Source organism: Aquarana catesbeiana, linkage group LG09 (assembly GCF_042186555.1).
Source record: "Aquarana catesbeiana isolate 2022-GZ linkage group LG09, ASM4218655v1, whole genome shotgun sequence".
NCBI classification, from domain to species: domain Eukaryota; kingdom Metazoa; phylum Chordata; class Amphibia; order Anura; family Ranidae; genus Aquarana; species Aquarana catesbeiana.
This window is the reverse complement of record NC_133332.1, coordinates 191,297,619-191,323,504: the sequence shown is the minus strand read 5'-3', so window position 1 is coordinate 191,323,504 and position 25,886 is coordinate 191,297,619. Positions and strand designations below refer to the sequence as shown.

The following is a 25,886-nucleotide window of genomic DNA, read 5'->3' as shown; positions in this document are numbered from 1 at the left end:
CTGATCCCGCTAACACTGCGTTTTCGGGAACCCTAAACTGCTGGGGACGCTAGTATAGATCTGATTGGATCAGATATTGATCCGATCAGATACTATACCACTAAGGGAGGCGTATGCTGCGTGCGTGGGTGTTAGCGGTACTGGCGCTAATCTGACGCTGCCTGGGGCGACGCATATCACCGCCGGGCGATCAGGGGGCTAAACCTTTATTCGGTAATAAACGGCGGGTGCCCTGACACTATAAAAAATAAACAAACTAACCAGCGTCACTCGTAACAGTTATACGGTGATCAGTGGTGAAAGGGTTAACTAGGGGGCAATCAAGGGGTTAAAACCTTTATTAGATAGTATATGGGGGTCCCTGACGCTATAAAACGCTGACGGCGAACCTAAATATTTACGTCTCTAACTATCGTCACCAGCGACACTAATACAGCGATCAGAAAAATGATCGCTTAGTGACACTGGTGACAGGGGGTGATCAAGGGGTTAAAACTTTATTAGGGGGGGTTAGGGGGGTATCCTAGACCTAAAGGGGGCTACCACTCACTGCCCTAACACTGTAACTGTCACAAACTGACACTATGCAGTAATCAGAAAAAAAAAAAAAAAAAAAAAAAAAAATACTGCTAATGTCAGTTTGTGACGGGGGGGGGGTGATTGGGGGGGGGTCGGGGGGCGATCGGGGGGGGATCGGGGGTGTAAGGTATGCCTGGCATGTTCTACTGTGTGTGTTTGTGTGTTGTGCACTTACATGTCTTCTCTCCTCGGCGCTGGACGGAAACTGCCAGACCGAGGAGAGATGACATCACATCCTCTGCCTGTGTGAAACTATACACAGGCAGAGGAGGATTCCCATTGGCTGGGAGCGATCGCGAGGGGGGGGCCACGATCGGATGGTCTCCCCCTCGCCTCCCGACGCTCCCAGTCAGATGCCGACCGCCGATGGCACCGGGGGGGGGTCCGATTGGACCCCCCGCCCGCGGGAGGCAGATCACGTACAGGTACGTGATTCTGCCTGCCCGTGCCATTCTGCCGACGTATATATACGTTAGGCGGTCGGCAAGTGGTTAAACATCTTAGGCCTGGTTCACACCTATGTGTTTTTTTTGTGCTTTTTTGCAGAAACGCTCTACAGTTCATTTAACATGGTTTCCTATGGGACATGTTCACATCTATGGGATTTTTTTTTTTCAATCGCTGTGTAATTGGAAAGGGTCAAGGACTTTTTTTCTACGCAAAACTGTGCTTTTTTGGTTCAATATACTTTAATGGAGAAGCTGCAGAAAAGGGTGTAGTGTGTTTTTGCTGCAATTTGTGTTTTTTTTTTTTTTTTTTTTAATCTGCGCAACAACAAATTGGCCAAAAAAAAGCATAAAAAAATTCAAAAAGGCAAATTTCCGCAAAATCACATTTGCAAAAGTCAAAACGCACAGCAGAAACAGATCAATAGCAAACTGCATAGGTGTGTACCGAGCCTTATGCTGGCCACACGGATCAATTTTCAGACTAGAATATTGATACGAAAAATCTTTGTACATTTGCTGAATGAAAGAATGTTGTTTGAAAATTTCACTTGCTTTTAACATTGTTTTAAAATGAAATGAATGTAATTTCTGAATGAAAACCACATACACTCTAAAAATTCCTTTGACCAGGAAGTTTTCTAATATTTCTAAAGTTTCCCATCACTGTGGTGTTAAAAACATACGTCAATTTGACCCCACTAACGATTAGAAAATCGAATGAACATTCTTAAAATTGCATTTTTTTTTTTTTTTTGAAGGAAGGCATTTTTGTATGGCCAGCATATATTACAGTTCTGTTTGAAAATCTGCAAAACAGTCTAACTTTTGTTTTTGTTTTTTCTTTAAAAAATGTGATCTCTGATTCTGATGATATTTACCAGCTTCAACCTCTAATAGTATATATACAGAATATCTCTTCTAATAGTATATACAGTATATCTCCTCTGATGGTATATATACAGTATATCTCTTCTGTCTGTTATTCTCAGAGTGTATTAGAGATTTTGTTCCCTAATCCTATAGTTGGTAATTTATATTTACCACAGCATAGAGATATTTAAGAATAAATTGCCTTTTTTTAAACTTTACATATTAACTAAATTATACACCACACTTTTGTTAAGGTTATTAACCAATTAATCAAAACAATCGGCCAACTAATTGATTATGAAAATAATCGTTAGTTGCAGCCCTAGAACGTTTTAGCACAAGGGACTCCGGATTTCCTTTTAGCCCAAATCCCATGGATCATTACATAATGTAAAGCTGCGTATTGTCTTTCCCCTGGGGAGAGGTAGTTCCTCCTATGACGTAATGACACGGTCATGAGTGGGCTTCATGAAATCTGGGCGAGGATCGGGGAGGTCACGAGTGCATCGGCTGAATTTCCCAGCTTCTCCTCTCCCGGTTACGTCATAGAGAAGGCCGGCCTACAACTGAGTGATGTCAGTCCATGCTGTGTAATCGGCTCGGCTTCTACCGCTCACAGGTGTTGTCATAGGGACCATGTCCTGCTTCGCTAAGGGGGCGCTGGGCGAGTTCACGGCTTAGGAGACTGTGCAGCAGCAATGTAAGAGTCCGGAGATAGAAGATAGGGGGGCGTTAACCTTTAAGGTGATAGAGGGCGGTGACCTTTCCAGTGATAGGGTCTGGGCATCGTCCATCAGCTCACAGAGCCGCCCGTCCTCTCTAGCTCCGCCCTCTCCCGGCTTCAGGGCTGCACGACTGCGGAGTATAGGGAAGGCAGGATCAATGACAGTTTCCTGTTCCTCCCAGAATCCTTCGTCTGTGTGACTGCAGAAAGAGAGCACGGTCCATCCACAGAGGGAGAGCAGGCAGGAGCCACACAGCAAGGAGCAGGTAAACCCACTGACCTCCTAATAGACTGACGGGCTAGGGTTCTCCGATCACTGACACTACAATGCTTCCACCGTACTTCTTCTATGAGGGATGGCCCTCCCTGGTGATGTAGCAATGTTTTCAAATATTTATCTCCTATATGGAGTATATAGATGGAAATTATACGGTTTGCTCATGGCAGTCATTTTTTACCAGAGTTGCAGGCTCTGTTTTTTACACTGATTCAGAAAACTATATTCCAGCACATTGTCCATAATATTATTATTATTATCTGTTGTAGTAATTCTATGGTGGGGAAGTCACAACAAAACAATGACCTGGCTGTATAGTGCTATTGGCCAATACCACAGAGGGCAAAAATTTGGGTTTCATTTGAATTTTTTGCTTTCAAAATATTTTGTTTTTAAAATACATAGAATACGATATATTTAATAATTATTTTAAAGGTTCATTAACATTAAATCCTGGAAAATAACGAGTTCACGACAGTAAGCTATTAACAAATGGGGATAAAATCATTATTATAATTATCCTCATTTGATTTTTTTTTTCTTACATGTTCTGTTAGTGTGACAGAGGAGCTGTGTTGTCACCGAAGGCTGCCCTCTGCCACTTGGGTGTTGTCACCGAAGGCTGCCCTCTGCCACTTGGGTGTTGTCACCGAAGGCTGCCCTCTGCCACTTGGGTGTTGTCACCGAAGGCTGCCCTCTGCCACTTGGGTGTTGTCGCCGAAGGCTGCCCTCTGCCGATTGGGTGTTGTCGCCGAAGGCTGCCCTCTGCCGATTGGGTGTTGTCGCCGAAGGCTGCCCTCTGCCGATTGGGTGTTGTCGCCGAAGGCTGCCCTCTGCCGCTTGGGTGTTGTCGCCGAAGGCTGCCCTCTGCCGCTTGGGTGTTGTCACCGAAGGCTGCCCTCTGCCGCTTGGGTGTTGTCACCGAAGGCTGCCCTCTGCCGCTTGGGTGTTGTCACCGAAGGCTGCCCTCTGCCGCTTGGGTGTTGTCACCGAAGGCTGCCCTCTGCCGCTTGGGTGTTGTCACCGAAGGCTGCCCTCTGCCGCTTGGGTGTTGTGAACTTCAGAACATCTTCTCCTCTTCTCTTCTTATCTCCATAACATGGGGGAAGGGTTGTTTTGTAGTCCACAGAAAAAACTCAGGGCTCTTAAGTGTTTTTCGGATTTCATGTCAGTATTGTCAGCTAAATACAATAAGTTACAAGCTGACAGAACTTGTAGGATGAAAAGGTGTGTGTGTGTGTGTGTGTGTGTATGTATATGTATGTGTGTGTATATATATATATATATATATATATATATATATATATATATATATATATATATATATATATATAATCTCTTTTTTTTTTTTTTTTTTTTCTTCTGTTACCAGGGAAATTGGACTTGTGCTTCTATACAAATGGTTGTATAAATCTTCCAGTTTTGTTTTCTTGCTAGCAGGAAATAGTTTCCTGTAAGTGTACAGGGAAACTTTTTTTTTTTTTTTTTTTTATTGTTATTTCTGTGTGCGTGTTTGTCCATAGCCTTGAAGTTTCATTTTATTCCTACATGCAAATTGTGTAAAAATTCCTCACAGTATGTGTTTACCTGGGGGGAGTGATAAATATCCATTGGAGGTTGTCATCCTGTTAATGGAAATCTGTGCTAAGAGGAGAGTGGGGTGCTATAGCTTGCTTTGGAAATTAGGAGTTACCTGGCTGCCTTGCTGATCCAGTGTATTCATTTCTTTGAGTCATTGATCCCAAACATGTATACATGTCAGGATTAGCAACTTCATTGTGATGTATGCTAGTTCAGGGTTAATGATTTAGAAAATACTAAAGCCAGAGCCAGCCAATTAGCATTTTCAGTAGGGAGCAAGTAAGGATGGACTGCGGTATCTTCTCTTCCTCCATAAGTGATGCTGTCTGATTTGAATTATATAATTGTAGTCCTATAGATTAGATTCTCTTTAAAGGGCATCTAAACCCAAAAACAAAATTGTAATAAATTGTGGCTTAAAAGCCCTTCGATGTGGTGGTTTGAGGTTTTTTCCCTTTATTATCACCTGGTGATCCTGGTAACACAATTCCTGTTTTAGGGTGCCAACGCTCACTCCCTCCACTGTATCTATGGGTAAGTAGCGTTGTCACACTCTCTAGGTGGCTCATCTGATATGGATCCCAAACATTGTTGTCTTCTCCTCATATCCATTACATGAGGGACAGGATAATCTGTAATTTCTCAAAACGTCTTTCAGGACAGCACCCGGAGAAAGCTTAGCTCCACCCAACTTTTCAGGAAACACTGTGATTAATGTCTTTTAAGGCAGCCCACTTCGACCATGACCTCAGTTGTAGTGTTTCCTCTGCCATGGTGGAAGTGTTGTAAGGAATGATGGGTGTGCTGCGCTCACCCCAGGAAGAGGTCCTGTGCATGGGGGCATGGCATACCTTAGATCCCCTTTTCTTTTTTTTTTTTATTTCCTAGACCCTGGTGGTCTATGAGGCCATCCCAGCATCCTCCCAGAAGGGTGGGGAATGTTCCGGAGCTCCCCTCTCCCTTCCTGCTCGGGACTGGCTGGGGGGATCTGCCCTGGACCTGCAACGCGAGGCCATGGGCTTCCCAGGCCTCTGCTTGTTCTGGGTTCTGAGTGGCGGGTGACGTTATTTCCAAAAGGGGCGGGACTTCTTGTCAGGAGCGTGGCTTCCGGTTCCGGCCTGTGGAATGCAGGGAGAAGGGGGCAGGCCCTGGCTGGCGTGTACTTCCGGTCTTCGCAGCAGGGAAGAGATGGGGAGTTTTAAAAAAGGACAGCAATAGCCGCAATACCTGCTGCAGTCATGGAGTCGGCGGAGTTAGCGGTAATGGCAGGAACAGGAGCCAGCCAAGCCCAGGTAAGCTGGGGCAGAGGCTCTAGGGCTATGTTCTTTTCCCTCCTCCCTTCCCTTGGTGTCCTGGTAATATGGGGGGGGGGGGAGCCTGTTCCATACCCCTTGAGTTACCTCACTGAGGAGTATGGTTGGATGGTCCCCCCCCCCCTTCCTCTTTTTCTTTGGGTGGGATGGGTAGGTATTTTGGGGGGGAAGAATGGGGATTAGGGTTTAGGTCCTAATCGGGTGCTTTCTTGGTTTTATTGCAGACAGCACAGAAAAAATCAAAGTATAACCTTCCCTATTCTTCTAAGAAAAGGTGCCCTTCATTCAAGGCATCCCTAAAGGAGACCTAGACAAAGACTATGCAAAGATTGTATAGCCGACCTGGTAAAGCAGGAATTGGGTAAGGCTAAACAGCCACAAAGCTCAAATCTGTTGGTCTCCCTACAAAAAGAGCTTACTGATACGTTTCAATCCTTCCACTCCTTTTTGGACAAGCACCTGGCACTCCAATCAGGGAGTCAGGCCAGTGTACCATCCAGTCCTCTGCTGTCCACTTCAGTATTCAGGGAGGAGAGTGACTCAGAGGAAGAGGCCGTAAGCAGGATCGTCCTAGTTATCCTTTGAGGAAGTGGATGATTTGATTAAGACCATCCATACCACCCTTAGCATTCAGGAGGATAAGGTTGATTTTATCCCTGCATGTTAAGATGTTTGAGGGCCTTGGAGAAGCTAAACAAAGAGTTTTTCCAGTAAACAAGGTCCTTTTTGGAGGCTGTCAAACAAGAATGGAAGGACCCAGAGAGGGCTCTGTTTTTCTCTAAATCCCTTAAGCGGAGGTTTCCCTTTGAGGAAGATGAGTCGCATGTGTGGAACAAAAGGCTGAAGTTAGATGCGGCCTTTTCCCAAGTTTCTCGCGATACTAACTTGGCCTTTGAGGACATGGGCATCTTAAAGGATGCCATGTATAAACCTGCCGACTCCCTTCTAAAAAAAAGCATGGGGTTTGTCAATGGCCATTCTCAAGCCGGCCATGGCCTCAACGGTGGTAGCCAGAAACTTGTAACACTGGCTAGAACAGTTGAGGAAGCATACTGAGGGAGGTACTTCCCGAGAGGGTCTGTTAGACATCATCCCAGTTCTGTTGAAAGCAGTGGGTTATGAAGCAGATGACTCAGTCGAGTCCATCAGAATGTCCGCCAGAACTTTGACCCTGGTAAACTCGGCACGAAGGGCTCTCTGGTTAAAAACTTGGTCTGGGGACTCCGCTTCCAAATTGAAACTCTGTGGTCTCCCTTTTAATGGGGATCTGCTGTTTGGCCCTGACTTAGAGACCATTTTGGATAGGACCACAGATAAGAAAAAGGCATTTCCGGCAAAGAAAATGAAGCGCCCCTAGTTAAAAATATTTTTCGTCGTTTTCAGCAAACCTGGGCCTCCAAGGAAATGGGTTATAAGAAAACCTAGAATTCACAAAGGAGGAGGGGCAGGGCTAGAGTTCTGTTTGGATGACCTGAACAGCCAGCTAAAAGCCAGTGACAGAGGTCCTGCTGTGGGAGGGAGACTTCTATCCTTCCTCCCTCGGTGGAGGGCGGTGACATCCAGTCTGTTTGTCCTGAATGTCATCTCCCAGGGATACAGACTAGAGTTTTCGGAAAATCCTCCAAACCGTTTTTTTGTAACCCAGATCCCCGAAGCGCAGGACAAGGCCCTAGTATTAATGTCCCTTTTTAAAGGACCTGAGGCGGCAGGGAGCGATTTATTCCAGTTCCTCAGGAGGAGGAAGGGCTAGGGTTTTATTTTCACATTTTTCTAATAAAAAAACCCACAGGGAAATTTCGGTTAATCTTGAACCTAAAACTGCTGAATCCATCCATTCGCTACAAAGATATGGATACAAGGATGTGGCTATGGATGGATATGATTTACTCCATAAGGAAGCTTCTCACGGTGGGTGTTTTCATGGCTTCCATACATTTCAGGGATGCCTACCTTCACATCCCAATAGCAGTGGCATCCAAAAGGTTTCTCCGTCTGGCCGTCAGCTCAGAGGGCACGATATCCCATCTGCAGTTTAGAGCCCTGCACTTTGGGTTGTCCTCGGCTCCGAGGATCTTCACCAAAATCATGGCAGAAGCTTCGGCACCTCTTAGGATCCAGGGAATCATGATAGTCCTGTGTTCTAGATGATCTTCTTCTGTTTGCCAGCTCAAAAGATCAGCTGCTGACAAATTTGAGCAGAACAAAACACCACTTGCAAAGTTTAGCTTGGCTCCTGAACAAGGAAAAGTCTAATCTAGTTCCTTCCCAAGAGATAATGTTTTTGGGTTACACCATCGACTCAATTCAACAAAAGATCTTCATGCCAGAAGAGAACAAGGAAAAGATTCTGGGGGCGATAAAACAGATGCAGACAAGCTTGCCAGTGACAGTTCGGCCAGCTATGTCAACATTGGGTCTTCTAACATCTTCTCTTCTGCCCATTCAATGGCCCCGCCTCCACTCGGGGGAGCTGCAGTAAATAACTGTCCAAAATGGGAAGCACGAAGAAACCTTGGAGAAACGATTCATGATTCCTTTACAAGTGAGGAGGAAATTGTGGTGGTGTAGGAAATCTGATCGAGGGTCTACTTTGGGTGTTCCCTGTGTCACAAAGGCTAATGACAGATTCAAGTTCCTGGGGGTGGGGAGCACATCTGGAAGGTCGTTTTGCTCAAGGGGTCTGCTCAAGCTCAGACGAAAAAAAGATCATCCAATTGGAGGGAACTAAAGGCAATTTGGATGGGGCACCTTTGGTTTCAGGAAGGTATCAGGGGACAACACCACGGCGATCGCTAACCAGATAGGTACCAGAAGCAGGGTTCCCTGACCTTGGCTCGGAAGATCCTAATCTGGGCAGAGGACAATCTGGCGTCCCTGTCGGCACTGCATATGAAGGGCAGTTTTAATTGGATGGCAGACTTCCTGAGCAGGAGGAGAATTTCGGAGTCTAAATTCAGAAGTTTTCCAGATTGTGGCAAACAAGTGGCGCAATCCGCAAGTCTATCTGTTTGCGACCCACTCAAACGCGAAGCTCCCGACTTACTTTTCACTGAACGGAAGGGATCAGGCAAGGGGCCTGAATGCTCTGGCCCAGACTTGGATCTTCCATTTGTGTTATGCTTCTCCCCCCTTCCAGTTAATACCGCTGGTCCTCCAAACAATTTCAGGAAGAATCCACAAATCTGATACGTGTGGCCCCCTATTGGCCCAAGAAGGATATGGTTCTTAACACTTCTGAACCTAGTGGCAGAACCCCATTAGATGTTACCTCTACGGGACAAACTACTGGAGCAGGGGCCCATCCGGCATCCAAACATAAGCTCAAGTTAGCAGTTTGGTTTCTGAGGAGCAGATCCTAAAAAAGAAAAAGGGGTCTATCGGACAAATTAGTTTCTACGCTGCTAAACAGCAGGAAAAAAGTTACTAGAGATATTTATTTCAAGGTTTGGAACTGCTACAACTCCTGGTGCGTGGCAAAGCAGTATTTGCTGCAGGAGATCATTTCCATCCTGGAGTTTCTTCATGATAGAATGGAGAAGGGGTTGGCGGTTAGCACCTTGAAGACACAGGTGGCCGCTTCATTAGTTTTTTTGGAAACACAATTCTCACAAGACCTGTTGATAATTAGGTTCTTTAAGGCCATGGCTAAGTCAAGACCAGCACCTATCAATTTTTTTCCAAATTGGGACTTGTCAGTGGTTCTGCAGGGACTAACTAGAAAACACTACAGTAAGGGATTAGACTTTAAAGACGGCCCTATTGGTGGCAGTCACCTCTGCCAGAAGAGTCGGTGAGCTGCAGGCTTTTTCTATAGTTTAACCTTTCCTAACAATTTTCCCAGACCAGATAGTTCTGAAGGTTGACCCAGGCTTTCTGCCTAAGGTCTCTTCCTCTTTTCATCATTCACAAGAGGTAATTGTGCCAACGTTTTGTGCATTGCCAGCTAGTCTTAAAGGGGAAGGCTTCCACATGCTGGATGTGAAATGATGTCTACTACAATACTTGGAGTTGACTAGGCAATTTAGGAAATCAAATTCTTTGCGTTTTTTGCAGAGGCTCGTAAGGGGGGGCGGGCTTCCAAAAGCTCAATGGGAAGATGGATCAGGACAGCCATTAAATAAGCCTACAGGGCCTCGGGCATATACTCCCGGAAAGTATCCTGGCCCATTCAACTAGAGCAGTAGCAACATCCTGGGCTGAGAGGGGTGGAGCCTCACCCGAGCAGATCTGTAAGGCAGCAACATGGACAAGTTTCACTACATTCATCCGGCATTAGAGTCTATCTACTGTCAGCCTCGGAGCAGGCCTTTGGCCGGAAGGTCCTACAGGCGGTGGTTCCACCCTAGAGTTAATTCTCGCTTATCCTCTCCAGGTGCGGTCCTGAAAGACGTTTTGAGAAAACCTTAGTTAGACTTACCGGTATTTCTAGAAGTCTTTTAGGACTGCAGCTATTACTCTCCCTAGTGGTTCCCATTATTACTTGCACTGTTATTTTTGTATGTGTATGTTTTCCTTAAATTCTGTCTTTCAGCATGGCTGGAGGTTTCTCGGTTACGATTGAGACCATGGTGGAAGTGGGCTGCCTTAAAAGGTATTAATCGCAGTGTTTTCTAAGAAGTTGGGTGGCGCTACTTTCCCTCCAGGTACTGTCCTGAAAGACTTCTAGAAATACCATCACCGGTAAGTCTAACTAAGACCCCTTTTACACCGGAGGTGTTTTTCAGGCGCTATAGCGCTAAAAATAGCACCTGAAAAATGCCTCATCTGCAGTCTGTGTGAAAGCCCGAGTGCTTTCACACTGGGGCGCTGCACTGGCAGGACGTTAAAAAAAAAAAAAAAAAAAAAAAAAAAAAGTCCTGCCAGCAGCATCTTTGCGGCGCTTTAGGAGCGGTGTATACATCTTTGCGGGCACTTTTAACCCTTTATTTGGCAGCTAGCGGGGGTTAAAAGCGACCCGCTAGCGGCCAAAATGTTCCTCTAAAACTAGTGTTGCTTTACCGCTAGCGCAGCCACGCTGTCAGTGTGAAAGGGCCCTAAGGTTTTTTACAAGATAGCTTGGAATGAAAACAGCATTGTTTGTGATTTCACTTCAACTCACAGGAAGCGACAAGGACACTGCTTTTCTGGCAAGAGCAATGGGTATTTGCTAGAAATGTTCTATGTCTAAAGAAAAGTAATGCAGGCAGCACATCCAAGGATTGGTAAACTGCCATAGATTAAATTTTTGTTGTTTTAAGTTTAAATTTCGTTTAATATTGGCGACCTAAGTATCTGTGTACTGCGTCCTATGTTGTGAAAGATAAGCATGTTATTCTATAAGAACCCTGAATATTTAAGTAGAATTTGTAATAACTAACAATCTGGGAGTTTAGAAATGACTGCAAACCCCCAGTTAGGGGTCTATCCTGTAGGATGTCGGAACAGCATCTTTATTTGTTTTTTAGAAAAATGTTATGAGCTATATTTATAAAAAAAAAAAGAGAGAAAAAAATGCACAGCCATTTGTGCAGCCATTCTGCATGTACACTGTGCAAACTGGGCAAAACAAATGTTCTTCAGGCTAGTTTCTCTTTTGAACACATTTTTTTTTTAATTACAGGCAGTAGTAAGATACTGCATTGTGGCAACTAGATGCATAAGAAATGCATACATCTTTGTAACAAGAGATACAATGCAACAATTCTTGTGAATGCTAGAGGGAAATTATTAAATACGTTACATTGTTACGTTTATTTGCTCATTCTCTCTAGTGTTCTCTAGAATTGTTACATTGTATGTCTCATTACAAAGACATATGAATTTCCTTTGCTACTTAGCTTCATCTAGTGGTCAAAATGCAGTACAGTATTTTACTATGGCCCATAATAAAAACTTTCCTTCTGACAAGAAAATGGCCTTAAAGAACCTATTTTTTTTCCCAGTTCACACAGAAACAATTTACATACAGATTAGCTGGACAAATTGTTGTGCAGAGCTTAATCCTCCCCACCCTCTTTCCTTCATTTCACTCCTCCCCCCTCCTCCTCCTCCTCCTCCTCCTCCTCCTCCTCCAACTCCTCTCGGATATTTATTAAATAACTTCCTTTTTTTAATTTGTTTTGGGAACAAGCTTTCTAGACGCTGTCTAGGTGAGAATTTACGTATCCTTAGGAAACACTTGCCCGTCATCATGGGCTGGCTGTCATTTCCTCATACAGCCAGCTCTTTTGATGACCTCAGAAGAAATGGTGGCGTGGGACAGAGTGTGCAACAGCTGATTTTCTACAGACCACTGAAGGGATTCACTGCGCATGTGTTTTTTATTTTTTTATTTTTGTATATTTTTTGTAAATAACCCAGTGAAAAAGCTTATAGTGTCAAAAAACACATTGGGGGTTGTGACAGTTCCTTTTTTGCCACACAAAACACATGCATAGTACCTACATTTTGTGAGAATATGCTACAGTGCCGTAGCTTCTTTGGGATAATTCCAGGGATCTTATCAGAAAGCTCGTATTCTTCCAATCAACAGCAAGGGGAATGATGAGGCTGACTAACACGGCCTCCCCAGCATTCTTTGTGTCTTGCTTGTCTGTGGAAAGTGCTCAGAGCCAAGGCAAACTGTGGTTATGAAGCAGGGTACTTTGTCCCATAAGAGACAAAACGGTAAAAAAAAAACAACTGTAATCATCTTCTTTACCACTTGACCAGTAAATCTACTGTGACCGAACAGCAAGTAGTTAAATGTTAACAGCTAAACCTCCAAGCTTTCTTTAGTTTTGAATTGTGTAGAACCCTGCCCTCTGTGTCTTCATTTATATTTCCAAATATTGTTTGTTCAGTAGGAAGCATCTGGAAATCTTCCCAATGTGGACACCGTAACAAAAACCTGAAACCGATTTTATATCTTTGCCTTTTTACTGGAAAATTATCTGAATTTTTCCAAATAGAGTAACTGATAGTTTTAAAGTGAGCGTGAACTCTTATGCATAATTTTTACCTATAGGTAAGCCTATAATAAGGCTTACCTATAGGTACTGTAAATATCTCCTAAACGTGCATTGGCGAATGTGCTCTGAAGGAACGGCATACCTGTGCAAAAGTGACGTCATCGCGGCTCTGGCCACTCACACAGCTGGAGTCCGTGGAACCCGGAAAGAAGACCGGGTGACAGTGCGCCGTTGGAGGGCTTCGTTCACATTGTCTTGCAGGTTTAAAAAAAAAAACACCCAGCAGTTTACTACAATTTTAAAAAGTGGTTCCAACTCTTCTAAGGTGGGGGTATAAAGAACAAAAAAAAAAAAACATACTTTTTTTTCCCCCCTAAGGTGGCAACCTTGGAAAAAAAAGTAAAAGTATGTGTTTTTTTTTTTTCTTCCCCGACCTTACTCTTCCCTGTACTTTTTGTAGTAGATCATACTTTCCTACAGCCCTGCTCCTCTGCAGACTATATACCACTGCACACAATTTCAGAATTTTGTTTAGTGCTGCTCGCACAGACAGGTTCCTATTTATTTAAATGGGAAGAACATCTGTAGCTTGACAGGTCCTCCAGAAAAACAAAAATCTGCAACATTATTGTAGTTATGTGTGTGAAAACGTCTGCACCCACTTCATACAGGCACTACAGTGTGATGAAAAAGATATTACAGGAGGCTTGGCTGTCTGCATTGTCACTGCCAACTCACAAGCCTGTAGCTTGTCATTCAACACTTGGCCACACATGGTCCCACCCACTCTTTTCTGGATTGGCAGCACTGTCTCTTGCTGAAACCTTCAACACTGAGCTGCAGTGTTTGGTTGGGGGGGCATGTGAGGTACAAATGAAGAAGGATGTGGCTCAGTCAGGGAAAGTAAAGGAAGTTTTTTTTTTTGTTTTTTTGTTTACTTTATGAGGCTTTTGTGTCACATAGTACGTGGATTTGAGACATGTTTAGACCATCATGCAGGAGCCTTTATAAATTTATGTTGCTGGGGTCGCTGGTAAATAAGGAGTGCTACAAGGCCCCAAATGCTTCTCCAGCTTTCTTCCTTTATTGATTACAGTCTCTGAAGGAGAAAATCAGCTAGCCATAGAAGTGCCCTTTGTGACTGATGAAATTGTGTGTGTGTGTGTGGTGTTATAGTGTCCTGTTTCGTACACTCATGTCGCCCAGCATATATATAAAAAGAAATAAAAATTATATGTGTGTATGTATATGTGTGTGATATAGATATACAGTGGGGACGGAAAGTATTCGGACCCCCTTTAATTGTTCACTCTTTGTTATATTGCAGCCATTTGCTAAAATCATTTAAGTTCATTTTTTTCCTCATTACTGTACAAACAGCACCCCATAGAAAAACACAGAATTGTTGACATTTTTGCAGATTTATTAAAAAAGAAAAACTGAAATATCACATGGTCCTAAGTATTCAGACCCTTTGCTCAGTATTTAGTAGAAGCACCCTTTTGATCTAATACAGCCATGAGTCTTTTTGAGAAAGGTGCAACAAGTTTTTCACACCTGGATTTGGGGATCCTCTGCCATTCCTCTTTGCAGATCCTCTCCAGTTCTGTCAGGTTGGATGGTAAACGTTGGGGGACAGCCATTTTTAGGTCTCTCCAGAGATGCTCAATTGGGTTTAAGTCAGGGCTCTGGCTGGGCCATTCAAGAACAGTCACGGAGTTGATGTGAAGCCACTCCTTCATTATTTTAGCTGTGTGCTTAGGGTCATTGTTGGAAGGTAAACTTTGGCCCAGTCTGAGGTCCTGAGCATTCTGGAGAAGGTTTTCGTCCAGGATATCCCTGTACTTGGCCACATTCATCTTTCCCTCGATTGCAACCAGTCGTCCTGTCCCTACAACTGAAAAATACCCCCACAGCATGATGCTGCCACCACCATGCTTCACTGTTGGGACTGTATTGGACATGTGATGAGCAGTGCCTGGTTTTCTACGCACATACCACTTAGAATTAAGGCCAAAAAGTTCTATCTTGGTCTCATCAGACCAAAGAATCTTATTTCTCACCATCTTGGAGTCCTTCAGGTGTTTTTTTAGCAAACTCTATGCGGGCTTTCATGTGTCTTGCACTGGGGAGAGGCTTCCGTCAGGCCACTCTGCCATAAAGCCCCGACTGGTGAAGGGCTGCAGTGATGGTTGACTTTCTACAACTTTCTCCCATCTCCCGACTGTATCTCTGGAGCTCAGCCACAGTGATCTTTGGGTTTTTCTTTACCTTTCTCACCAAGGCTCTTCTCCCCCGATACCTTAAGTGCAGCAGAAATTTTTATGTAACCTTGGCCAGATCTGTGCCTTGCCACAATTCTGTCTCTGAGCTCTTCAGGCAGTTCCTTTGACCTCATGATTCTCATTTGCTCTGACATGCACTGTGAGCTGTAAGGTCTTATATAGACAGGTGTGTGGCTTTCCTAATCAAGTCCAATCAGTATAATCAAACACAGCTGGACTCCAGTGAAGGTGTAGAACCATCTCAAGGATGATCAGAAGAAATGGACAGCGCCTGAGTTAAATATGAGTGTCACAGCAAAGGGTCTGAATACTTAGGACCATGTGATATTTCAGTGTTTCTTTTTTAGTAAATCTGCAAAAATGTCAACAATTCTGTGTTTTTCTGTCAATATGGGGTGCTGTGTGTACATTAATGCGGAAAAAAAGAACTTAAATGATTTTAGCAAATGGCTACAATATAACAAAGAGTGAAAAATTTAAGGGGGTCTGAATACTTTCCGTCCCCTGTGTGTGTGTGTGTGTGTGTGTGTGTGTGTGTGTGGATAAATATAAAATGTCTACACACCCCTGTTAAAATGTTAGGTTTCTATGATGTAAAAAAAAAAAAAAATGAGACAGAGATAAATCATTGCAGAATGTTTTCTACCTTTCTAATGTGACCTATAAACTGTACAACTCAATTGAAAAACAAACTGAAATATTTGGGTGGGGGGGGGGTAAAAAAATAAAAAATAAAATAATGTGGTTGCATAAGTGTACACACCCTCTTATAACTGGGAATGTAGCTGTGTTCAGAATTACCGTATTTTTCGGACTATAAGGCGCGCCTAAAAGCCTTAAATTTCTCACAAATCGACTGTGCGCCTTATAATGCGGTGCGCCTAATGTATGGCAAAAATCTGTCAAAATGTTTTAGCACGGCTAGCATGTTGTACTGCGTAACTGATAGCCTTGAGTTTGAAATCCGCTTCGTAAGCATGTCTCTTAACAGGAGCCATTTTTTGGGCAGCGAGTATAGAAAATGAAGGAATGAATGCGCACACCTCCTGACTACGATGGCCGTAATGCCCAATCCAAGCAGTGCAGCTTCCTAGCTTTGGTAATCCTACGAAGCTGCACTGCTTGGATTGGGCATTACGGCCATCATAGTCTCGCTGCCCAAAAAATGGCTCCTGTTAAGAGACATGCTTACGAAGCGGATTTCAAACTCAAGGCTATCAGTTACGCAGTACAACATGGAAATAGAGCAGCTGCGAGAGAATTCAACATTAATGAATCAATGGTAAGGAAGTGGAGGAAGCAAGAAGATGCCCTGCGCCAGGTAAAGAAGACCAAACTGAGTTTCCGAGGAAACAAAGCAAGATGGCCACAGTTGGAGGACAAAATTGAACAGTGGGTTATTGAACAGAGAACCGCAGGTAGAAGTGTCTCTACTGTCTCTATTCGACTCAAAGCAACATCAATAGCACGCGACATGGAGATCAACGACTTTCGAGGAGGTCCCTCTTGAAGCTTCCGTTTAATGAAAAGGCATAATCTCTCTATCCGCACAAGAACTACTATGTCACAGCAACTGCCAAAGGATTACGAAGAAAAGCTGGCCATTTTCCGTACCTACTGCAAGAACAAGATCAATGAAAAGAAGATCCGGCCAGAACACATCACCAACATGGACGAGGTCCCCCTTACCTTTGATATCCCCGTAAACCGTACTGTCGAGAGAACAGGGACCAGTACGGTATCTATACACACTACAGGAAACGAGAAGTCATCCTTCACTGTAGTTCTCGGGTGCCAGGCTAATGGCCAGAAACTACCACCCATGGTAATTTTCAAGAGGAAGACTCTGCCAAAAGAAAAGTTTCCGGTTGGCATCATCATCAAGGCTAACCCGAAGGGCTGGATGGACGAGGAGAAGATGAGTGAGTGGCTGAGAGAGGTTTACGTCAAGAGACCGGATGGCTTTTTCCACAAATCTCCGTCCCTATTGATCTATGACTCCATGCGCGCCCATCTGACCGATACTGTCAAAACCCAAGTGAAGAAAACTAATTCGGTGCTTGCAATCATTCCGGGTGGATTACCAAAGAACTCCAGCCACTAGATATTGGTGTCAACAGGTCGTTTAAAGTTAAACTGCGAGCTGCATGGGAGCATTGGATGACAAAAGGCGAACACACATTCACCAACACAGGGAGGCAATGCCGGGCGAGTTACGCCACTATCTGCCAGTGGATCGTGGATGCCTGGGCGAAGGTATCAGTCTCCAGTGTCATCCGAGCTTTCAGGAAGGCCAGAATTATCACTGAACAGCTAAGTACCGATGACAGCAACGAGACTGACTCGGATAATGATGAGAGGGATACAGGCGTGCTTGATGCCGAAATCGCCCAATTGTTGAACTCAGACACTGAAGATGAAGAATTTGGATTTGCGGGAGAAGAATAGAGTGAAAAAGTGAGTGTATTGTTTTCTATTTTACTGAACAATGTTGAGAGTTATTGTTAAAGACCATGTTATGGTTATTGTGAAAGAGTTGAATAAAATTTGACTTACCGTATCAGAGTTTTGTTTCATTTAATGCGCCTTATAACCCGGTGCGCCTTATAACCCGGTGCGCCTTATATATGAAAATAAACCCCGTTAGTAGCTGATCATTGCTAGTGCGCCTTATAACCTGGTGCGCCCTATGGTCCGAAAAATACGGTAAGCAGCCGTATTCAAACTCATGTTAAATAGGAGTCCGTACACACCTACTATCATTTTAAAGTGCCTCCGATTAACCCCAAATAAAGTTCAGCTGTTCTAGTAGGTGTTTCCTGATATTTTCTTAGTCACATCCTACAGCAAAAGCCATGGTTCTCAGAGAGCTTCCAAAGCATCAGAGGGATCTCATTGTTAACCACTTCCCACCCGGCCACTGCATATGTACGGCCAGGTGGGCGATCTCTCCTTCTGAATCGATGTCCAGGAACGTCCCCCAGAAGGAGGGGGATCGCGCGCGGGCTTGCGCAGCGGCGTGATCCCGATGCGCTCGTGTCACCCGGACGCAGCGCATCTCAGATCGGCAGGAGGGCTCTGTGATTGATTGGACATGGCCGTCATGTGATCAGGAGGGCCAATCACAGCCATCGTGATGTAAACAGAGAACCGTTTGCTAGGCAATCGGCTCTCCTCACACATTAGTTGTCGCAGAGGAGAGCGGATCGCTGCAACCGGCTGATCAGTGTGTATGAGCTGTTTTTTACAGCTTTTTACACTGATCACCAGCATAGTAACACACAGTGTAAAACACAATGTCCCAAAACACCTGTCCCCCACATATGTCCCAGTAAAATCACATGTCCCAATGATTATCTGCACACATATGACCGTGATCACCTGCGCACATCTGTACATGATCATTTTCTTACCTCTGTCCGTGATCACACGAACCAATTAATATACACTTAACTGGATTTTTTTTTACCAAAGACATGTAGCAGAATACATTTTGGCTTAAATTTATGTTAAAATTCGATTTTATTGGATTTCTTTTAGAATAGAATAAAGAAAATGTATTGTTTTTTTTTTTCCAAATTTCTGCTCTTTTTTCCCTTATATCGCAAAAAATAAGAAACCGAGTCGTGAATAAATACCACCAAAAGAAAGCTCTGTGCAAACAAAATGATAAAAAATTTAATTTGGGTAGAGCGTAGCATGGCCGCGCAATTGTCATTGACAGTGAAAATGTAAGAGTGCTGAAAGCTGAAAATTGGCCTGGGAAAGAAGGGGCTAAAGTGCCCAGTATTGATGTGGTTAAAAGGTATCAGTCAGGAGAAGAGTACAAAAGATTTTCAAGGCATTAGATATACCATGGAACACCATCAAGTGGAGAAAATATGGCACAATAGTGACATTACAAAGAACTGGACATCCCTCCAAAATTGTTGAAAAGCCGAAAAGAAAACTGGTCAGGTAGACTGTCAAGAGGCCTACAGCAACATTAAGGAAGCTACAGGAATATCTGGCAAGTACTGGCTGTGTGGTACATGTGACGACAATCTCCCATATTCTTCATACAGTGAGGGGAAAAAAGTATTTGATCCCCTGCTGATTTTGTACGTTTGCCCACTGACAAAGAAATGATCAGTCTATAATTTTAATGGTAGGTTTATTTGAACAGTTTGGGACAGAATAACAACAATAATTATCCAGAAAAAAACGCATTTAAAAAAAGTTATAAATTGATTTGCATTTTAATGAGTAAAATAAGTATTTGATCTCCTATCAATTGGCAAAATTTCTTGTTCCCAGGTGTCTTCTATACAGCTAACTAGCTGAGATTAGGAACACTCCCTTAAAGGGAGTGCTCCTAATCTTAGCTTGTTACCTGTATAAAAGACACCTGTCCACAGAAGCAATCAATCAGATTCCAATCTCTCCACCATGGCCAAGACCAAAGAGCTGTCCAAGGATGTCAGGGATTGTAGACCTACACCAGCCTGGAATGGGCTGCAAGACCATCATCAAGCAGCTTGGTGAGAGGGTGACAACAGTTGGTGTGATTATTCGCAAATGGAAGAGAGACAAAATGACTGTCAATCTCCCTTGGTCTGGGGCTCCATGCAAGATCTCGCCTTGTGGAGGTTCAATGATCATGAGAACAGTGATGAATCAGCCTAGAACTACACGGGAGAATCTTGTCAATGATCTCAGGGCAGCTTGGACCATAATCACCAAGAAAACAATTGGTAACACACCACGCTGTGAAGGACTGAAATCCTGGAGCGCCTGCAAGGTCCCCCTGCTCAAGAAAGCACATGTACAGGCCCGTCTGAAGTTTTCTAATGAACATCCAAATGATTCAGAGGAGAAATGAGTGAAAGTGTTGCGGTCAGATGAGATCAAAATCGAGCTCTTTGGCATCAACTAAACTCGCCGTGTTTGGAGGAAGAGGAATGCTGCCTATAACCCCAAGAACACCATCCCTACCGTCAAACATGGAGGAGGAAACATCTTTTGGGGTTGTTTTTCTGCTAAGTGAACAGGACAACTTCATCGCATCAAAGGGATGATGGACAGGGCCATGTACCATCAAATCTTGGGTGAGAACCTCCTTCCCTCAGCCAAGGCATTGAAAATGGGTTGTAGATGGGAATTCCAGCATGACAATGACCCAAAACACATGACCAAAGCAACAGAGTGGCTCAAGAAGAAGCACAGTCTCCAGACCTTAATTCCATAGAAAATATGTGGAGGGAGCTGAATGTTTGAGTTACCGTGGGACAAAATCCCTCCTGAGATGTGTGGAAACCTGGTGGCCAACTACAAGAAATGTCTGACCTCTGATTGCCAACAAGGGTTTTGCCACCAAGTACTAAGTCCTGATTTGCGAAGGGGTCAAATATTTATTCCACTCATTAAAATGCAAATCGATTTTATACATTTTTTGAAATGCGTTTTTCTGGATATTTTTATTATTCTGTCTCTCAGAATAAACCCATAATTATAGACTGATCATTTCTTTATCAGTGGGCAAATGTACAAATACTTTTTTCCTTCACTGTATGTCTTTTCTTATGAAGAAAACATCCAAGCCTGGCTAAATTTTGCAAAATCACATCTGAAGTCTCCCAAAAGCATGTGGGAAAATGTGTTATGGTCTGAAGCCAAGATTAAACTTTTTGGCCATGTTTCCAAAAGATATGTTTGGCGCAAAAACACTGCACATCACCAAAAGAACACCATACCCACAGTGAAGCATGGTGGTGGTGGCAGCATCCATGATTTGGGGCTGTTTTTTCTTCAGCTGGAACAGGCGCCTTAGTCAAGGTGGAGGGAATTATGAACAGTTCCAAATACCAGTCAATATTGGCACAAAACCTTCAGGCTTCTGAAAGCTGAACATGAAGAGGAACTTCATCTTTCAGCATGACAATGACTCAAAGCGTACATCCAAATGAACAGAGGAGTGATCTGAAGAGGGCTGAAAATGTTTTTGCAAAGATGAGTGGGTAAATTTTGCCAAGTCAAGATGTACCATGCTGATAGCCTCATACCCAAAAAGACTGAGTGCTGTAATAAAATCAAAAGGTTCTTCAACAAAGTATTTAAGGGTGTACACTTATGTAACCATATTATGTTAGGGGTTTTTTTTCATTTATTTATTTATTCCCCTCCACGTAAAAGATTGAGGCTCTGTTTCCACTAGTGCAACTTTTCATGCGACTTGGGACTGAAAAGTCGCATGACAAATTGTTTCCCATGATTTCCAATGAGTACCGTTCATATGTGTGCGACTTCAAGTCGCAGCGACTTCAAAGTAGTCCCTGCACTACTTTGGTCCCACTTTGATGCGACTTGAGGTCTATAGATACAGGCATTGCTTCAAATCGCGGTAAAAAGTCGCGGTAAAATCGCGCGACTTTGGGGACGCACTAGTGGAAACCTAGCCTGAAGTTTTGTTGTTCAACTGAGTTGTACAGTTTATAGGTCACATTAAAGGTGGAAAAGGTTGTGAAATGATTTCTTTTGTCTTTTTTTTTTTACATCACAGAAACCTGACATTTTAACAGGGGTGCGTAGACTTTTTATATCCACTGTAGATCTGTGTGTGTATGTATGTATGCATATGTGTGTGTATAATATAATACATATCTATTCTCTATCTCTCTTTTGGTAGTCCTACTTTGTTTCAAAAAGATCACTATACCTGTCTCTGTAATGTGTTATCATTGGAAGACATCATGGAATATATTTTTATATATAGATCTATCTTGATCTCTCAGGTTTCTCTGTACACTTGCTCTACAGATGCAGTGGATATTCTGAAGAGTCCTGTAGTTTAGGTAGAAGGCTCTTGGGTAAGGGATAATGGATTGGCAAATGTTATGACGAGATGAGGAGCTTTGTTCCATTATTGCCTTGTGAGGTATATCTTGGTACAAAATGTCAAGTATTTAAATAAGTGGGCTGATGCTGTGATGCTTTTCAGTAACCTAATGGATTCTGACATAACAGGCTGATCAATAACACCTGTGACGTCTTTTTGAAATGTACAACATGATTTTTAAAAATCCTTAATTGTTTACTGCCAGTCTTCCATGAAGCATATTTGTTAAATGTACTTTGAGTGAATGTGATTTTAGCGTAAATCCTGTATACTGTTATTTTTTTGTACTTTCATCTCATTTCCACTTGGAAGTTTAGTGCTTTTAATGATATCCTATAGTACAGCAGAAAAATCCTTAAAGTATATGTGAACTCTTGCTTTTTAAAACACCCCAATCAATTTAAATTTACTAAACCCCTTCACCCAGCACTAAAAATGACAACGTTGTCCATTCTAAAAACAACATCCGAGTCTGTACACGGAAATGACAAAGTTCTGATAAATGGTCACCATATGTCAATTAGCTCCCTAGATACTCCCCAGCTCAAATCGAGCATTCACTGATAAATCAATACACCTTTATCAAACACAAGGGGGGGAAAAAAAGGATCCGTCTAATGGCTGTCTAGAAGATTTAACCACTTGACCACTGGGCACTTAAACCCCCTTCCTAACCAGACCAATTTTCAGCTTTCGTGCTCTCACATTTTGAATGACAATTACTCAGTCATGCAACACTGTACCTATATGAAATTTTTGTCCTTTTTTCACACAAATAGAGCTTTATTTTGGTGGTATTTAATCACTGCTGGGTTTATGTTTTGCGCTATAAAAGAAAAAGACCACAAATTCTTTTAAAAAAAATGCATTTTTTTTTCGTCTGTTATAAAATTTTTGCAAATTAGTAATTTTTCTTCATATGTTTTGGCCAAAATTTATACCGCTACATATCTTTGGTAAAAAAAACCCAAATCTGTGCATATTATTTGGTCTTTGTGAAAGTTATAGAGTCCACAAGCTATGGTGCCAATCTTTAAAAAATTGAACACACCTGAAGTACTGACGGCCTATCATTTCTTGAGACCCTAACATGCCAGAAAAGTACAAATACCCCCCAAATGACCCCTTTTTGGAAAGTAGACATTCCAAGGTATTTAGTAAGAGGCATGGTGAGTTTTTTGAAGTTGTAATTTTTTCCCACAATTCTTTGAAAAATCAAGCTTTTTTTTCTTTTTTTTTCACAAAATTGTTATATTAGCAGGTTATTTCTCACACAGCATATGCATGGCACAAATTACACCCCAAAACACATTCTGCTACTCCTCCTGAGTATGGCGATACCACTTGTGTGAGACTTTTACACAGCGTGGCCACATACAGAGGCCCAACATGCAGGTAGCGCCATCAGGCGTTCTTGGAGCATAAATTACACATATCATTTCTTGACTACCTCTTACACTTTTGAAGGCCCTGGAGAACCAGGACAATGGAAACGCCCCAAAAATGACCCCATTTTGGAAAGAAAACAACCCAGTGTATAATGTATGAGGCATATCGAGTCTTTTGAACATGTCATTTTTTTGTACAAGTTTTTGGAAAATGTGTAAAGAAAATGAAAACGCTTTTTTTTTTTTTTTTTTTTTTTTTTTTTTACACAATGTTGTCCATTTACACCATATTTCTAACACATAGCATATACATACCAAAAATTACACCCCAAAATAGATTCTCCTACTCCTCCCGAGTACAGCAATACCACTTGTGTGAGACTTTTACACTGCTTGGCCACATACAGAGGACCAACATGCAGGGAGCACCATCAGGTGTTCTAGGGACATAAGTTTCAAATCTAATTTGACTACCTATTACACTTTTGTGAGGCACAGTAGTGGCATGAATGGGGATGGCTGAGCATGAATGAGTATGGCCAGGTATAGCTGAGTACAGATGGGTATGGCTGGGCACGGCTGAATATTGCTGGGTATGACTGAGTATGGATTGGTATGGCTAATTATGGATGGGGGTGGATGGATGGATGAGTATGGATGAGTATCCCAAGTATGGATGAGGATGGATGGATGGATGAGTATGCTGAGTATGGATTTGTAAGCATGGATGGATGAGGATGGATGGATGGGTTTGCCGAGTATGGATGGATGGGTTTGCCGAGTATGGATGGATGGATTTGTCACTGAGCAGCGCTGTGGGCACTACACATCCAGCCCACAGCGCTGCTGCCACCGATCTCTCCCCTCTCCTCTCACACTGGACGGAGAGGGGAAAGAGGAACCGGATATCATGCCGGTTTGTTTAAATGTGATCCCTCCGTCATTTGACAGGGCGTTCACATGGTCAACGGCCGCTTACCGTGATGCGCCGAGTCCAGAGCACGGATGTGAGAACGGGTTTCTGGGAGGACGTCACTGTACACCCTCCCAGAGTTATGCAACCGCCCTGTAGCCGTCATTCGGCTATGGGCCGGTTGTTAAGTGGTTAAATACTAAGCTATAGTCCCTCCCTCTGACATTTCTTCCTTTGTTACCTTATGAGGGGCAGCCATCCCCACAAACTTAAGTCTGAATTGTAGGTATTCAGCCACTTTGTATAAAAAAAAAATGCACACTATGAGTTAAGTCCAAGGAGGCGCATGGCATCTCCTGGTCTTCTGTCTATTTGCATGTGACAGGTTTATTGCTTTGCTGGAGAAACACTGTGGGATCTGAGAGGAGAGAAGCAAACAGAGTAGCTATGCCTGCCCCTACCCTCTTTTGCCCATTTACAGAAGACTTTATATTTTGTACTGGAGAGCTAGTCAGCAGCGGGAACCATTGGCTCCTGTTGCTGTCAATTACAGCCAGTGAGGCGACAGTGGGGGACGGAGCCGACCCATACTGTGTTTGTCAATAGACGGAATGTGGCTAGGGAGCAAGCCCACATAGCAAGTGGCTTGCTATGGGAGCACTAATGGGGGGTCAGAATGTTTGTTTAAATAAAAAAAAAAAAAAAAATTCTTTTAAGAATCTTTTTAATTGTTGGGTCTTTTGTGGATGAATACACCACAAACCCTGACCTCAAGCTTTCAGCAATATGCTCTTGTTTTATGTATTATTTAAATACAGGACATTGGAGTCAATTAATTTATGAACTTATTACTTTGTCTGTATTCATATTGTATGCTTTTTAATCCTGAACATGTATAAGGAATAGAAAACTTAGGAGCAGGGCTTCTAGCTGCAGCAAGGTTTTCTCTATGCTGTGAATCAAGTAGGGGTTTGAACGATTATTGACGTGGCCGATTATTGGGGGCTGATATTCACATTTTTCAAATAATCTGTATTGGTCAGACCTCCCGCTGTCCCCGCGCAGCGCTCACTGCAATCTCTCTCAGCAGTGTGACGGGCAGCAGAGAGAGGACCTAATCTCTCACTGCCCGCCTCGCATCACCGCTTTTCGCCCCTACAGCAGGGCTGCGAAGGCTGCTCTGGACAGAGCTGCAGCCGCAGGCGAGCAGAGGGCTAGTTACACCATCTCTCACAGCCCGCCCGCATGTGCAAGTTTACCCGCTCAGACACCGCTGTCAGAAATAGTGAAAAGCTGCATATGGGTTGCAGGAGACAGTGACAAGTGGCACACTGCATCTGGGTAGTGTACAGAATATCTGCACCTGATATCGGCTAATGGCCTGAAAGGCGGCTGAAAAATCAGTATCGACCCTGAAAAAACGATATTGGTCAACCCCTAGAATCAAGCCTTTTAACTGAGGTTCAACTAGGTTATCTCTATGCTGTGGATAAGGCCTTGTACAGTTGTGCTCATAAGTTTACATACCCTGGCAGAATTTGATTTCTTGGCCATTTTTCAGAGAATATGAGTGATAAAAACATTTTTCGCTCATGGTTAGTGTTTGGCTGAAGCCATTTATTATAAATCAACTGTGTTTTTACACTTTTTAAATCATAATGACAACAGAAACTACCCAAATAACCCTGATTAAAAGTTTACATA

At 43.2% G+C, this 25,886-nt stretch overlaps 1 protein-coding gene across 2 annotated transcripts in view; it reads left to right on the top strand.

Moving 5' to 3' along the window:
- The window catches only part of ZC3H12B (zinc finger CCCH-type containing 12B), a 163,801-nt gene that overhangs the window by 99,409 nt on the left and 38,506 nt on the right, over positions 1 to 25,886 (top strand). The window contains exon 1 of one of the 2 annotated variants that reach the window (XM_073599455.1): positions 2,630 to 2,888. The exons of the other annotated variant lie outside the window; for it this stretch is intronic. The gene's annotated coding sequence lies outside the window, so the exon portion shown is untranslated. Of the gene's footprint in view, positions 1 to 2,629; positions 2,889 to 25,886 lie in introns of those variants that run through there. 2 annotated transcript variants of the gene reach the window in all.